General features: G+C 37.0%; 1 pseudogene across 1 annotated transcript in view; it reads left to right on the top strand.

Moving 5' to 3' along the window:
* LOC309802861 (ankyrin repeat domain-containing protein 26-like) overlaps window positions 1–13,598 on the top strand; it is a 143,317-nt pseudogene that overhangs the window by 55,773 nt on the left and 73,946 nt on the right. Inside the window, exons 13-15 of the transcript XR_014296158.1 lie at window positions 3,434–3,532; window positions 4,150–4,178; window positions 4,271–4,343. The product of XR_014296158.1 is annotated as an ankyrin repeat domain-containing protein 26-like (transcript). The remainder of the gene's footprint in view (window positions 1–3,433; window positions 3,533–4,149; window positions 4,179–4,270; window positions 4,344–13,598) is intronic.

Genomic DNA, 13,598 nt, shown 5'->3' with positions numbered 1-13,598 from the left:
AATTGAGAGGGCTTCCCTGGTGGCGCAGTGGTTGAGAGCCCACCTGACGATGCAGGGGACACAGGTTCGTGCCCCGGTCCGGGAAGATCCCACGTACCGCGGAGCGGCTGCGCCCGTGAGCCATGGCCGCTAAGCCTGCGCGTCCAGAACCTGTGCTCCTCAACGGGAGAGGCCACAACAGTGAGAGGCAAAGAACATGGAGAATGTTACGTCAGACAACATTGAGAGTGTTTGTAGTTAGGATGGGGATGGGGGTGGGAGTGGAATTTAGGTAGTCAGAAAAGATCTGCATGTGAGAAAAGCTACCAAGGGGAGGATGGGAAGGAGCCAGTCACGTGAGGGTCCAGGGGAGGGACGTTCTGGACAGAGAGAGCAGCGGATCCCATCTGTTCGTCATTACACTCTCGCATCTTGGAAGGACCAGGAAACAGGAAGTGGGGTAACTGTCCTTACAATGACTTTTATCATTGTTGTTGTATGTAGAAAATAAAATGTGCATAAGAAAAGCTTGGCACATTTAGATGATTAATAAATAAAAGTTCTTATTCTTCCCTTATTAAAGCTTGCTGTACTTTTTTGAAGAGTTGCATAACTATATTTAAATTTTCTGCTATTATTTAAACATAAAAGTTTTTCTTACTACTTCGCTATTTTATTCAACTCTTTTTCCTATCAATAAAAATTTTATCAAATAACAGATTCTTATAAGCCCTTGTTTACCTAAATGAAGCAGCTTCTACAGTGTTCTGTTTATGCTCAACATGACATACTTCATGGTTTCTTTTCATGCCAAGTATATTATTTTAATACTAAAAAATTTCTGTCTTTAGAAATATTTTAAATTTATAGCAAGTGTACTTATTAAAGAATTTATTTGAAAACATATTTTTAAAAAATACTCTCTTCTTTTGCCAAGGAATGCAAAGTAGAGTTAGGTGTTTTGAAGGTAATTGTTTGCTGAAATGTGCCTGTAGGTCAGGCACATTTTTCGTCTGTGAAAATAATTCCTCTGGCTTTCCATGCTCAGTTTACAGAGTCAGTAGCCAAATGAGGATAAAAGATAGACTTGATCTAGAGAGTGTATATGAAGTTTTCTATTTCAATGTTTGGGTTTTCAATGCATGCTTCTCTTATTTTTAAATCTAATTGCTTGTAAAGTAGGAAATTTTTAAAAAGTAGGGTATTTTCAGCTATTAGAAGGGGATTAGGAAAGCTTTATGCAACTCATTATTAATATCAATTTTAACAGAGTATCTCTGAGAGTCTTCCAGAGAAGTATGTTGATCATTTATCTGGAGCTGCAGGTCAAAGAGGAAAATATATATTAAATGGACAAGTAGAAGGTAAGAACTATATTTTTATGAAAAAGTCATTTGACAGCATGTTGATTTAAAATGGGAATTCTGATATATTCTAACAGCCAAAGAAAATCACCTGTCGGTTAAGAGGAAGAATCATTCCTCACACTGATTTCAAGTTGACCTGAGCCTGTCTCATTCTGGAAAAGAAGTGCTGTATCAGAAGAACTAAGCAGCTACGTCTTTTTTTCTTGTCAAAAATCCATCAGCAGTTTTTAGGCAGTTTTTATTTGGCCAAAAAGCAGTGCTTCAATACTTAACTGTGTGCTGAGTTCTATTTAAGCTCTGAGTGTCCAGATGTTCTTTTGCAGACAACATGCCATGATATAATCATCTATCTCCATGTCTGTTACCAAGTTACACTGTGAAGTGTGCCACCCTTTTGAGGTGGTCCTCAAAGACACAGTTTGCTTGTTGTTTAACCAAGTGTCCTAAAGCATGTACCTGAAGTTATATCATTTTTTAGTCTAAAAAGCTATGCAGCTTATATTCTGAAAACTATTAAAAAACGTAACACTGTTGATGCAAAAAAAAAAGAAAATCACCTGTCAAATGCATAGTGAGGAAAAAGACGAGAAAAGGAGGGAAGCTGTGTATCTTATCTGGTGTCAGCCACAGATTAAATTGAGAGTCCCCTTTAAGGAGCTAAATTATTAGTTCTGTTTCAAGGTACTCCACACCCTAGGGAAAGTCGGGAAATGAGGAAGAGGAAAGAAGGACTAAAGAATGAGAGAGGCAGAGGTTACAGGGAGTAAATGAAGGAAAAGGAAGCAGGGGTCTGTGGAGGACGGGGGCAAAGTAAAATAGGTCTTTAGAAAAGGGAAGAGAAGAGTATTTGAAACGTGAGACAAATTTGAAGTGAGCTTCCAGCACCGAAACTTGTCAGAGACGAACAGCAAAGCTTTCCCACTCTTACTGTGGGAATGTAGAAGCAGACTGATAGATCAGAGTTTCTCAAATTTTAATTAGTCCCCTGGGGACCTTGTGGAAAGTGCACATGCTGAGCAGCAGGTCTGGGATTGTGCATTTCTGACAAGCTCTCAGAGTAGCAAGGGTGTAGGCTTGCATTGAGAGAAATCTGGAAGAGGAGCCACTGGATAGTTCAAGACAGAACAGGATCAAGGAAAAGCATTATTTTGTTTTTCTTTCTGAGTGTGTTTATATCATTTTTTATACCAATGCTTCCATATTCCATATTTAAATATTCCATATTTAAGAGGGTAGCAAAGCGTTGAAGTAGAACTTATAGATGTAAGGTGCCACTGCTAAGCAAAGAGGAAAAAAGAAGTGGTGGGGATGATCCATAAAAAGAATGTAAAAGAGGGAGAATTAAGACCACAGATCCAGAGACTACCTTTGAAGAGGAAAGAATATAGTGAAAGGAAAGAGGGGAGAAAGTAGTGTGTTAGGGAGGTGATTGTGGAGGTGATGAGGAAACTTGAGAGAAGTCTCGTTAGATGACTTCAGTGTATTTACACTGAAACAAGGTTAGGTCATTGCTGCTCCAGAGAATACTGGAAGCAGGAGTGGGTGCTAGAATTGAGGTAAACCCCAGCTCCTCCTTCTAACTATCAGGCATCAAAGATATATGTTGTGTTGGTATGTGTTATTCAAATGAGATTAATTTGAATATGGAAGCATTGGTTGTTTTTGTTTTTTTTTTTAAGATAGCTTTTTTTTGTTTTTTTTTTTTTTTGCTTCCTTGGCTTGGCATGTGGGATCTTAATTTCCCCGACCAGGGATTGAACCCGTGCCCCCTGCAGTAGAAGCATGGGGTCTTCACCACTGGACCACCAGGGGAGTCCCTAAGATAGCTAATTTTTTTATGATAATTGTTTCACAAAAATCCTTTTAAACATTAGCATGATATACTGAACCAAACTAATTTTGGAAACAAAAGAAATTAATAGGGTTCATTCCCTAAATGCTAAAATTGTTATTTTCAGTAAATACTACACTGATTTTGAAATATGAAAGATTTTTAATATCTAATAATTCTATGGCAGTAATATTTACTTTTTCCTTTTTGATAACTGTACTTCGATATTGAAAACTTATAATACGTTATTTCTTAGATGTGCCTTATATACCTTCTTGCATGAGTGGATCGAGAAACTTTAAGATGACTAAACTAGAGGATCCAAGAAATGTAGGCATACCAGTAGCCCACATGGGTATGGAAAAACATGAATATTTTTATGAACTATTATTCTACAAGTGTATATCCAAGCTGATCAGTTCATAACCCTTTCTCTGATGAGAAATGAATTATACATTCAACTGAACTGTCATCCCAACTGTGCACTTCCTAAATTACAGGACAAATTGAAGAACATGATAAATACTTGTAGTATAACGGTGTAAATGATGCTGCTGTATTGCATTCAAGATATGCTGTTGCATTTTACCATCAGCTTTCACATTTACCTTCTCGGGGTCATGATTTGTTGCTCTGATTAAAGATCACTTTTCTCCTCATCAATCAGCATGTTCACATTGGTACATGTGCATTTTTCTATTTTATAAAGGCTTTTGGAACATAATCTTACTTTTGAAGTCTTAACTGCATGTTTTGTTAAACCTGTACTCCTATTTTTTCTTCAGTATCTATAGTGGATTCATATGTCTGTCTTGTTGCAGTCCTAACTTCCCCCAAGAAACAAAACACCAAAACCTAAAGTATTCACTGCCAAGGCCAAGCATGAGGATTCTGCTCAGTACTAACTGTATGAATATATAGTTGGCTTTCATAGTTACGTGTAATTGATTCTATGTCCCTTTTGCCTTTTAGATTCTCCTGAAAAATATCCTCACTTGAAGGTAAAAACTTATATTTTTGTCTTGAATTATTAACTACAGATTGTATCAAATGTACATTATTTATTAATCAACTTGTTTCAAAACCCATTCAGCCTGCAGTTGGAGTGAAAGATTCTGTTCCTAGTAAAACAGTAGGAATGAAGGATTTACAAACATCCAGATCAGGTAAATTTTGCAGTGCAAATTTCACTCTGGAAAGAGGTACACTAAAATATTTGAAACGCTCACAGCCTTCATATTCCTAATTCTTTTTTCTTTTGTTTTTGCAAGTTTAATTGAAGGATTTGACATAAATAAGGCACATGTTATTGTTGGTATCCACGTTTTGAAAAAAAGATATTTACAAGCATAAGAAAAAGATATTTTTAAAATGTAAGCTTTAACTCAGATGTTTCTATGTACGCTTCAATACCCTAAAGTTCTCAGTTTGGAATCTCTGTACTTCTTAGGGATTCTCAGAGGTAAATTATTAGATTCTAAGATTTTTCCAGTTTTATAAAATGCTTATTTGAATTCAGACCTTAACCTAGAGTAAAGCTTCACTTGCTAACATGTCAATTGTATTTCAAATTTAATTATTTCATTTTAGTGGTGTTACACGGATGAGTTTAAGCCAACTAGATGTTTTGATTAGCAGACTCTGTGTGTGTGTGTGTGTGTGTGTGTGGTCTTTGATTATTAAAAGTGGGGGAAAGTAATCATACCTTAATGACGATTTGATAGACACAATCTTTTAAAACAGTAATTCTGAACGTTTTGGGCTTTAAGATCCTTTTATTTATTTGTTTGTTATTTTTTATGATGCAGATATAGGATCCTTTTATACTTTTAAAAATTATTGAGAATTCCAAGGAACTTTTGTTTAAGTAGGTTGTATCTACTGATGTTTACTGTATTGGAAAATAAAACTGAAAAATTTAAAATACAAGCACACACAGTCATACATTCTATTAGCCATTAGAAGTATGATGTTATCACATATCTTGTCTCTGGAAATCGCCTCTGTACACTTAAAACAGAATGAGAATGGAAATAACCTTTACTGTTATTGTGAAATAGTTTTGACCTCTTGGACCCCTTGAACGGTTGAGTCTTGGGACTCCAGGGATGCTCAGGTGACACTTGAGAACCAGTGTTTTAAACCATTTACAGAGGTCATGGTTGTGAAATGATAAAGGGACCCTTGTGATGAAACAGGCTTTAAACTTTCACTTTTACATTTCTTGCTTTTTTCTTTGATTTGTCTCTTTTTTCACATATATACAGCAGGTTCTTATTAGTCATCAATTTTATACACATCAGTGTATACATGTTATTCCCAATCTCCCAATTCATCCGAGCACCATCCCCAGCCCTCTGCGGTTTTCCCCCCTTGGTGTCCATACGTTTGTTCTCTACAACTGTGCCTCCATTTCTGCCCTGCAAACCAGTTCACCTGTACCACTTTTCTACGTTCCACATATATGCGTTAATATACGATATTTGTTTTTCTCTTCTGACTGACTACACTCTGTATGACAGTCTCTAGATCCATCCACGTCTGAACAAATGACCCAATTTCATTCCTTTTTATGGCTGAGTAATATTCCATTGTATATATGTACCCCATCTTCTTTATCCATTCGTCTGTCGATGGGCATTTAGGTTGCGTCCATGACCTGCCTACGGTAAATAGTGCTGCAGTGAACATTGGGGTGCATGTGTCTTTTTGAATTATGGTTTTCTCTGGGTATATGCCCAGTAGTGGGATTGCTGGATCATATGGTAATTCTATTTTTAGTTTTTTAAGGAACCTCCATACTGTTCTGCATAGTGGCTGTATCAGTTACATTCCCACCAACAGTGCAAGAGGGTTCTCTTTTCTCCATACCCTCTCCAGCATTTGTTGTTTGTGCATTTTCTGATGAAGCCCATTCTAACTGGTGTGAGGTGATACCTCATTCTAGTTTTGATTTGTATTTCTCTAATAATTAGTGATGTTGAACAGCTTTTCATGTGCTTCTTGGCCATCTGTATGTCTTCTTTGGAGAACTGTCTATCTAGGTCTTCTGCCCATTTTTGGATTGGGTTGTTTGTTTTTTTAATATTGAGCTGCATGAGCTGTTTATATGTTTTGGAGATTAATCCTTTGTCCATTGATTTGTTTGCAAATATTTTCTCCCATTCTGAGGGTTTTCTTTTTATCTTGTTTATGGTTTCCTTTCCTGTGCAAAAGCTTTGAAGTTTCACTAGGTCCCATTTGTTTATTTTTGTTTTTATTTACATTACTCTAGGAGGTGGATCAAAAAAGATCTTGCTGTGATTAATGTCAAAGAGTGTTCTTCCTATGTTTTCCTCTAGGAGATTTATAGTGTTCAGTCTTACATTTAGGTCTCTAATCCATTTTGAGTTTATTCTTGTGTATGGTGTTAGGGAGTGTTCTGATATCATTCTTTCCATGTATCTGTCCAGTTTTCCCAGCACCACTTATTGAAGAGACTGTCTTTTCTCCATTGTATATCCTTGCCTCCTTTGTCATAGATTAGTTGACCATAGGTGCATGGGTTTCCCTCTGGGCTTTCTATCTTGTTCCATTGATCTATGTTTCTGTTTTTCTGCCAGTACCATATTGTCTTGATTACTGTAGCTTTGTAATATAGCCTGACGTCAGGGAGTCTGATTCCTCCAGCTGCGTTTTTTTCCCTCAAGACTGCTTTGGGTATTCGGGGTCTTTTTTGTCTCCATACAAATTGTAAGATTTTTTGTTCTAGTTCTGTAAAAAATGCCATTGGTAATTTGATAGGGATTGCATTGAATCTGTACATTGCTTTGTGTAGTATAGTCATTTTCACAATATTGATTCTTCCAATCCAAGAACATGGTTTATCTCTCCATCTGTTGGTATCATCTTTAATTTCTTTCATCAGTGTCTTATACTTTTCTGCATACAGATCTTTTGTCTCCCTAGGTAGGTTTATTCCTAGGTATTTTATTCTTTTTGTTGCAATGGTAAATGAGAGTGTTTCCTTAATTTCTCTTTCATATTTTTCATCATTAGTGTATAGGAATGCAAGAGATTTCGGTTCATTAATTTTGTATCCCGCAACTTTACCAAATTCTTTGATTAGCTCTAGTAGTTTTCTGGTGGCATCTTTAGGATTCTCTATGTATAGTATCAGGTCATCTGCAAACAGTGACAGTTTTACTACTTCTTTTGCAATTTATATTCCTTTTATTTCTTTTTCTTCCCTGATTGCTGAGGCTAGGACTTCCAAAACTATGTTGAATAATAGTGGTGAGAGTGGACATCCTTGTCTTGTTCCTGATCTTAGAGGAAATGGTTTCAGTTTTTCACCATTGAGAATAATGTTTGCTGTGTGTTTGTAATATATGACCTTTATTATGTTGAGGTAGGTTCCCTCTATGCCCACTTTCTGGAGAGTTTTTATCATAAATTGGTGTTGAATTTTGTTGAAAGCTTTTTCTGCATCTATTGAGATGATCATATGGTTTTTATTCTTCAATTTGTTAATATGGTGTATCACATTGATTGATTTGTGTATATTGAAGAATCCTTGCATCCCTGGGATAAATCCCAGTTGATCATGGTGTATGATCCTTTTAATGCATTGTTGGATTCTGTTTGCTAGTATTTTGCTGAGGATTTTTGCATCTATATTCATCAGTGATATTGGTCTGTAATTTGCTTTTTTTGTCACATCTTTGTCTGGTTTTGGTATCAGGGTGATGGTGGCCTCATAAAATGAGTTTGGGAGTGCTCCTTCCTCTGCAATTTTTTGGAAGAGTTTGAGAAGGATGGGTGTTAGCTCTCCTGTAAATGTTTGATAAAATTCACCTGTGAAGCCATCTGCTCCTGGACTTTTGTTTGTTGGAAGATTTTTCATCACAGCTTCAATTTCATTACTTGTGATTGGTCTGTTCATATTTTCTGTTTCTCCTGGTTCAGTCTTGGAAGGTTATACCTTTCTAAGAATTTGTCCATTTCTTCCAGGTTGTCCATTTTATTGGCATAGAGTTGCTTGTAGTAGTCTCTTAAGATGCTTTGTCTTTCTGCGGTGTCTGTTGTAACTTCTCCTTTTTCATTTCTAATTTTATTGATTTGAGTCCTCTCCCTCTTTTTCTTGATGAGTCTGGCTAATGGTTTATCAATTTTGTTTATCTTCTCAGAGAACCAGCTTTTAGTTTTATTGATCTTTGCTATTGTTTTCTTTGTGTCTATTTCATTTATTTCTGCTCTGATCTTTATGTTTTCTTTCCTTCTGCTAACTTTGGGTTTTGTTTGTTCTTCTTTCTCTAGTTCCTTTAGGTATAAAGTTAGATTATTTATTTGAGATTTTTCTTGTTTCTTGAGGTAGGCTTGTATAGCTATAAACTTCCCTCTTAAGACTGCTTTTGCTGCATCCCATAGGTTTTGGATTGTTGTGTTTTCATTGTCATTTGTCTCTAGGTATTTTTTGATTTCCTCTTGGATTTCTTCAGTGATCTCTTGGTTATTTAGTAATTTACTGTTTAGCCTCCATGTGTTTGTGTATTTTATGTTTTTCCACTGTAATTCATTTCTAATCTCATAGTGTTGTGGTCAGAAAAGATGCTTGATATGATTTCAATTTTCTTAAATTTACTGAGGCTTGGTTTGTGACCCAAGATGTGATTTATCCTGCAGAATGTTCTGTGCACACTTGAGAAGACAGTGTAATCTGCTGTTTTTGGATGGAATGTCCTATAAATATCAATTAAATCTATCTGGCCTATTGTGTCATTTAAAGCTCCTGTTTCCTTATTTATTTACATTTTGGATGATCTGTCCATTGGTGCAAGTGAGGTGTTAAAGTCCCCCACTATTATTGTGTTACTGTTGATTTCCTCTTTTACAGCTGTTAGCCGTTGCCTTATATATTGAGGTGGTCCTATGTTGGGTGCATATATATTTATAATTGTTATATATTCTTCTTGGATTGATCCCTTGATCATTATATAGTGTCCTTCCTTGTCTTTTGTAACATTCTTTATTTTAAAGTCTATTTTATCTGATATGCGTATTGCTACTCCAGCTTTCTTTTGATTTCCATTTGCATGGAATATCTTTTTCCATCCCCTCACTTTCAGTCTGTATGTGTCTGTAGGTCTGAAGTGGGGCTCTTGTAGACAGCATATATATGGGTCTTGTGTTTGTATCCATTCAGCAAGCCTGTGTCTTTTGGTTGGAGCATTTGATCCATTCACGTTTAAGGTAATTATCAATATGTATGTTCCTATGACCATTTTCTTAATTCTTTTGGGTTTGTTTTTGTAGGTCCTTTTCTTCTCTTGTGTTTCCCACTTATAGAAGTTCCTTTAGCATTTGTTGTAGAGCTGGTTTGTGGTGCTGAATTCTCTTAGCTTTTGCTTGTCTGTAAAGCTTTTGATTTCTCCGTGGAGTCTGAATGAGATCCTTGCCAGGTAGAGTAATCTTGGTTGTAGGTTCTTCCCTTTTCTCACTTTAAGTGCATCATGCCACTCCCTTCTGGCTTGTAGAGTTTCTGCTGAGAAATCAGCTGTTAACCTTATGGGAGTTCCCTTGTATGTTATTTGTCATTTTTCCCTTGCTGCTTTCAGTAATATTTCTTTGTGTTTAATTTTTGCCAATTTGATTACTGTGTGTCTCGGCATGTTTCTCTTTGGGTTTATCCTGTATGGGACTCGCTGCACGTCCTGGACTTGAGTGGCTATTTCCTTTCCCATGTTAGGGAAGTTTTCGACTATAATCTCTTCAAATATTTTCTCTGGTCCTTTCTCTCTCTCTTCTCCTTTTGAGACCCCTATAATGCGAATGTTGTTGCGTTTAATGTTGTCTCAGACGTCTCAGGCTGTCTTCATTTCTTTTCATTCTTTTTTCTTTATTCTCTTCTGCTCAGTGAATTCCACCAATCTGTCTTCCAGGTCACTTATGTGTTCTTCTGCCTCAGTTATTCTGCTATTGATTCCTTCTAGTGTAGTTTTCATTCCAATTATTGTATTGTTCATCTCTGTTTGTTTGTTCTTTAACTCTTCTAGGTGTTTGTTAAACATTTCTTGCATCTTCTCGATCTTTGCCTCCATTGTTTTTCCGAGGTCCTGGATCATCTTCACTATCATTATTCTGAATTCTTTTTCTGGAAGGTTGCCTATCTCCACTTCATTTAGTTGTTTTTCTGCAGTTTTATCTTGTTCCTTCATCTGGTTCATAGCCCTCTGCCTTTTCATCTTGTCTATCTGTCTGTGAATGTGGTTTTTGTTCCACAGGCTGCAGGATTGTAGTTCTTGTTTCTCCTGTCTGCCCTCTGGTGGATGAGGCTATCTACGAGGCTTGTGCAGGTTTCCTGATGGGAGGGAGTGGTGGTGGGTTGAGCTGGGTGTTGCTCTGGTGGGCAGAGCTCTGTAAAACTTTAATCCACTTGACAGCTGATGGGTGGGGCTGGGTTCCCTCCCTGTTGGTTGTTTAGCCTGAGGCAACCCAACAGTAGAGCCTACCTGGGCTCTTTGGTAGGGCTAATGGCAGACTCTGGGAGGGCTCACGCCAAGGAGTACTTCCCAGAACTTCTGCTGCCCGTGTTCTTGTCCACACGATGAGCCACAGCCAACCCCCGCCTCTGCAGGAGACCCTCCAACACTAGCAGGTATGTCTGGTTCAGTCTCCCGTGGGGTCACTGCTCCTTCTTCTGGGTCCCACTGCACACAGTAGTTTGTGTGTGCCCTCCAAGAGTGGAGTCTGTTTCTCCCCCAGTCCTGTCAAAGTCCTGCAGTCAAATCCCACTAGGCTTCAAAGTCTGATTCCCTAGGAATTTCTCTTCCCCTTGCCGGACCCCCAGGTTGGGAAGCCTGATGTGGGGCTCAGAACCTTTACTCCAGTGGGTGGACTTCTGTGGTATAAGTGTTCTCCAGTCTATGAGTCACCCACCCACCTGTTATGGGATTTGATTTTGCTGTGACTGCGCCCCTCCTACTGTCTCATTGTGGCTTCTCCTTTGTCTTCGGATGTGGGGTATCTTTTTTGGTGAGTTCCAGTGTCTTCCTGTCGATGATTGTCCAGCACCTAGTAGTGATTCTGGTGTTCTCACAAGAGGGACTGAGAGCATATCCTTGTACTCCACCATCTTGGTTCAGCTCTTATTTGTCTTAAGAAATTGAAATCTGACAATTTTACTTTCTTTAAAAAAAAGAAAAATATTTTTGTTATGTATTCATTTCCTGTGTCATGGCACTGTATGCTCTTTGGATCTAGTGTGGACCTAGACTTATCCTATTTTTACCAGGAAACAATTAGTCACTCAAGGCTATCATTTCTTTTGTAAATTTATGATATTTATCCAAGCCTTAAAAAATGAGTTCTGAAGATATTGGTACATTGAGGAAAGACCATCTCATTGTATTAAAGTAGTACCATTCATTAAAAGATTTTTTAAAACCCATGTCTCTGGAACACACAATACTGTCATGCATATTTAAACATAAAATAAATGGTTAGACATAATTTTGTTAATGAAAAAATTTATATGTTGAAGAAACGTAATTATTAATAAAGCTCTTAAGGTATACAGAATATGTAATAGAGATTGATGAGTGAATCAAAGTAAGTAACACTAGAAAAGTAAAAATTAGAAAAAATGAGAGGCAATACTTAACGTATCTATATGAATGGCAATGATGTGTAAGATACAATAAGCCATGAGGGAGTAGTGTGTTTGGGGGGAGAGGAGGACATGGGACTGCTTCTCTGAAGAAAGAATTTGTTCAGGTTAGTCAAATTTGTATTAGTATTCACATTCTAATAAATGGAAACTTTGTTTTCAGATTTTTCAGGTTGGGATTCTGCTAGTTTGTCGCTCAATAATGAGACTTGTCAAAGAGCTGGGCATTTGAAAGTTGATGATAAATATCCATTTGTGTCACAATCAATGACCAAAAATCAGTCAGCATCCACAGAATTTGGACAGATGACCTTAACAGATAAAGAAAAGATTAATATCGGAGTGTTGTTTCTGTTAGGGGATTACACGCTCCGTGACCTGTGTGAGTCACAACTGCCAGAAAACAGAGACAGCAAACAATGTAATAAATAAGCACAGAGCACTCAACCATAGGCCACCTCGGCATGGCTTCACCATAATCCTGATGTTTCCAAAATCATTTTGTGGCAAAATCTGCTTTGTGTTTACTCCTTTTATTCAACCTGCAGCGAAACGTCTTTTAGCAAGACGTTTGCATTCTTCCTCTGAGGAAAGCAACATAATAAATAACAAAGGGAATTAGGAGAGAGAATAGGTTCGTTAGGCTAGTATTTAGGATACACCTGAGAGTGGGTAGCAAGATTATATTTAGAACTTTGGGACTAGTTGGGAAACCTAGGCAGACATCTGAAGATTCCCTTCTCAAAATGTAGTTTCTTAGCTTTATTTTTGTTTAGCTCTGAATTCATTAGTATTAGTTATAACTATATTCAATGTAACGAAAAAAGCACCTCCAAAACCAAATACTAAACTATTTCTTGTATTTTGTATGAGTTTATATATTTTAGAATTGGCTTTCCCAGCAGTAATGGGAGTCATTGGGGATTGCTACATAGTCCCTCCTTCTTAGCTGTGTCCACATAGTATACCAACTTATTATTTTTAATGAATTAATAGTTCACAAGGGATATTGGTTTTAAGGAGTGCTGATCATTTAAAGATAGTGTAAGGAAAATCAATTCTAATTCTACTAGGATGCCCAGTCTATTGATTAACCACATCTAATATATGTTCTACATAAATACCAATTAATTTAGTGCCGTTAATCAGTCATATGATCAGGGCTATAGTAATAAATCATACACTGTTTTCTTTTTCCAGTCCTATAGTTTTATCTTCTTGTCTTTCCTTACCTGTAGAATTAATGTTACATTTACAAAAGATTCTCAGTTATTTCCTAGAGTAGTGACTACAAGCTATAAACTCAAAGTTTTTTTTATCTATACAAGTGACTTGTTTGCTCTCATTTCTCCATGAGCTTGGTAGGTCCAAGAAGCACAAATTCAAATGAAACACCTACACGAGCCCCCTCAACACAGGAAGATGTGAAACAGGAAAACTGGAAACTAAATACAAGCAACTTAAAACAGTTCATGCAGATCATTTCTCTTCTCAGTTGATACCTTTTATAAAGTAATAAGCAGAGTCTAGTTCTTGAGGGGCCCAGGATTCGTGCATTTATTTATTTAATAAAGATTTATTCTATGCTGGGTCCTGGTAATTTTATATCCTAAATATTTCTGGAAACAGTCCCTCAGTGTAGGCCTGCATCACCTTTTTTTTTGCATTATAATGCCATCAAATTCTTCTCCCTCTATTTATTTGTATGGCCTTCAAATTCATCCCTCCCGCAGCATTTAGAGTGATCTATCTCAAATGCACCAGTGATCGTGAA

Source organism: Mesoplodon mirus (assembly GCF_964341445.2).
Source record: "Mesoplodon mirus genome assembly, chromosome: 4".
NCBI classification, from domain to species: domain Eukaryota; kingdom Metazoa; phylum Chordata; class Mammalia; order Artiodactyla; family Ziphiidae; genus Mesoplodon; species Mesoplodon mirus.
Note: the sequence above shows the minus strand (reverse complement) of the source record. Positions and strands in the feature narration are given on the sequence as shown.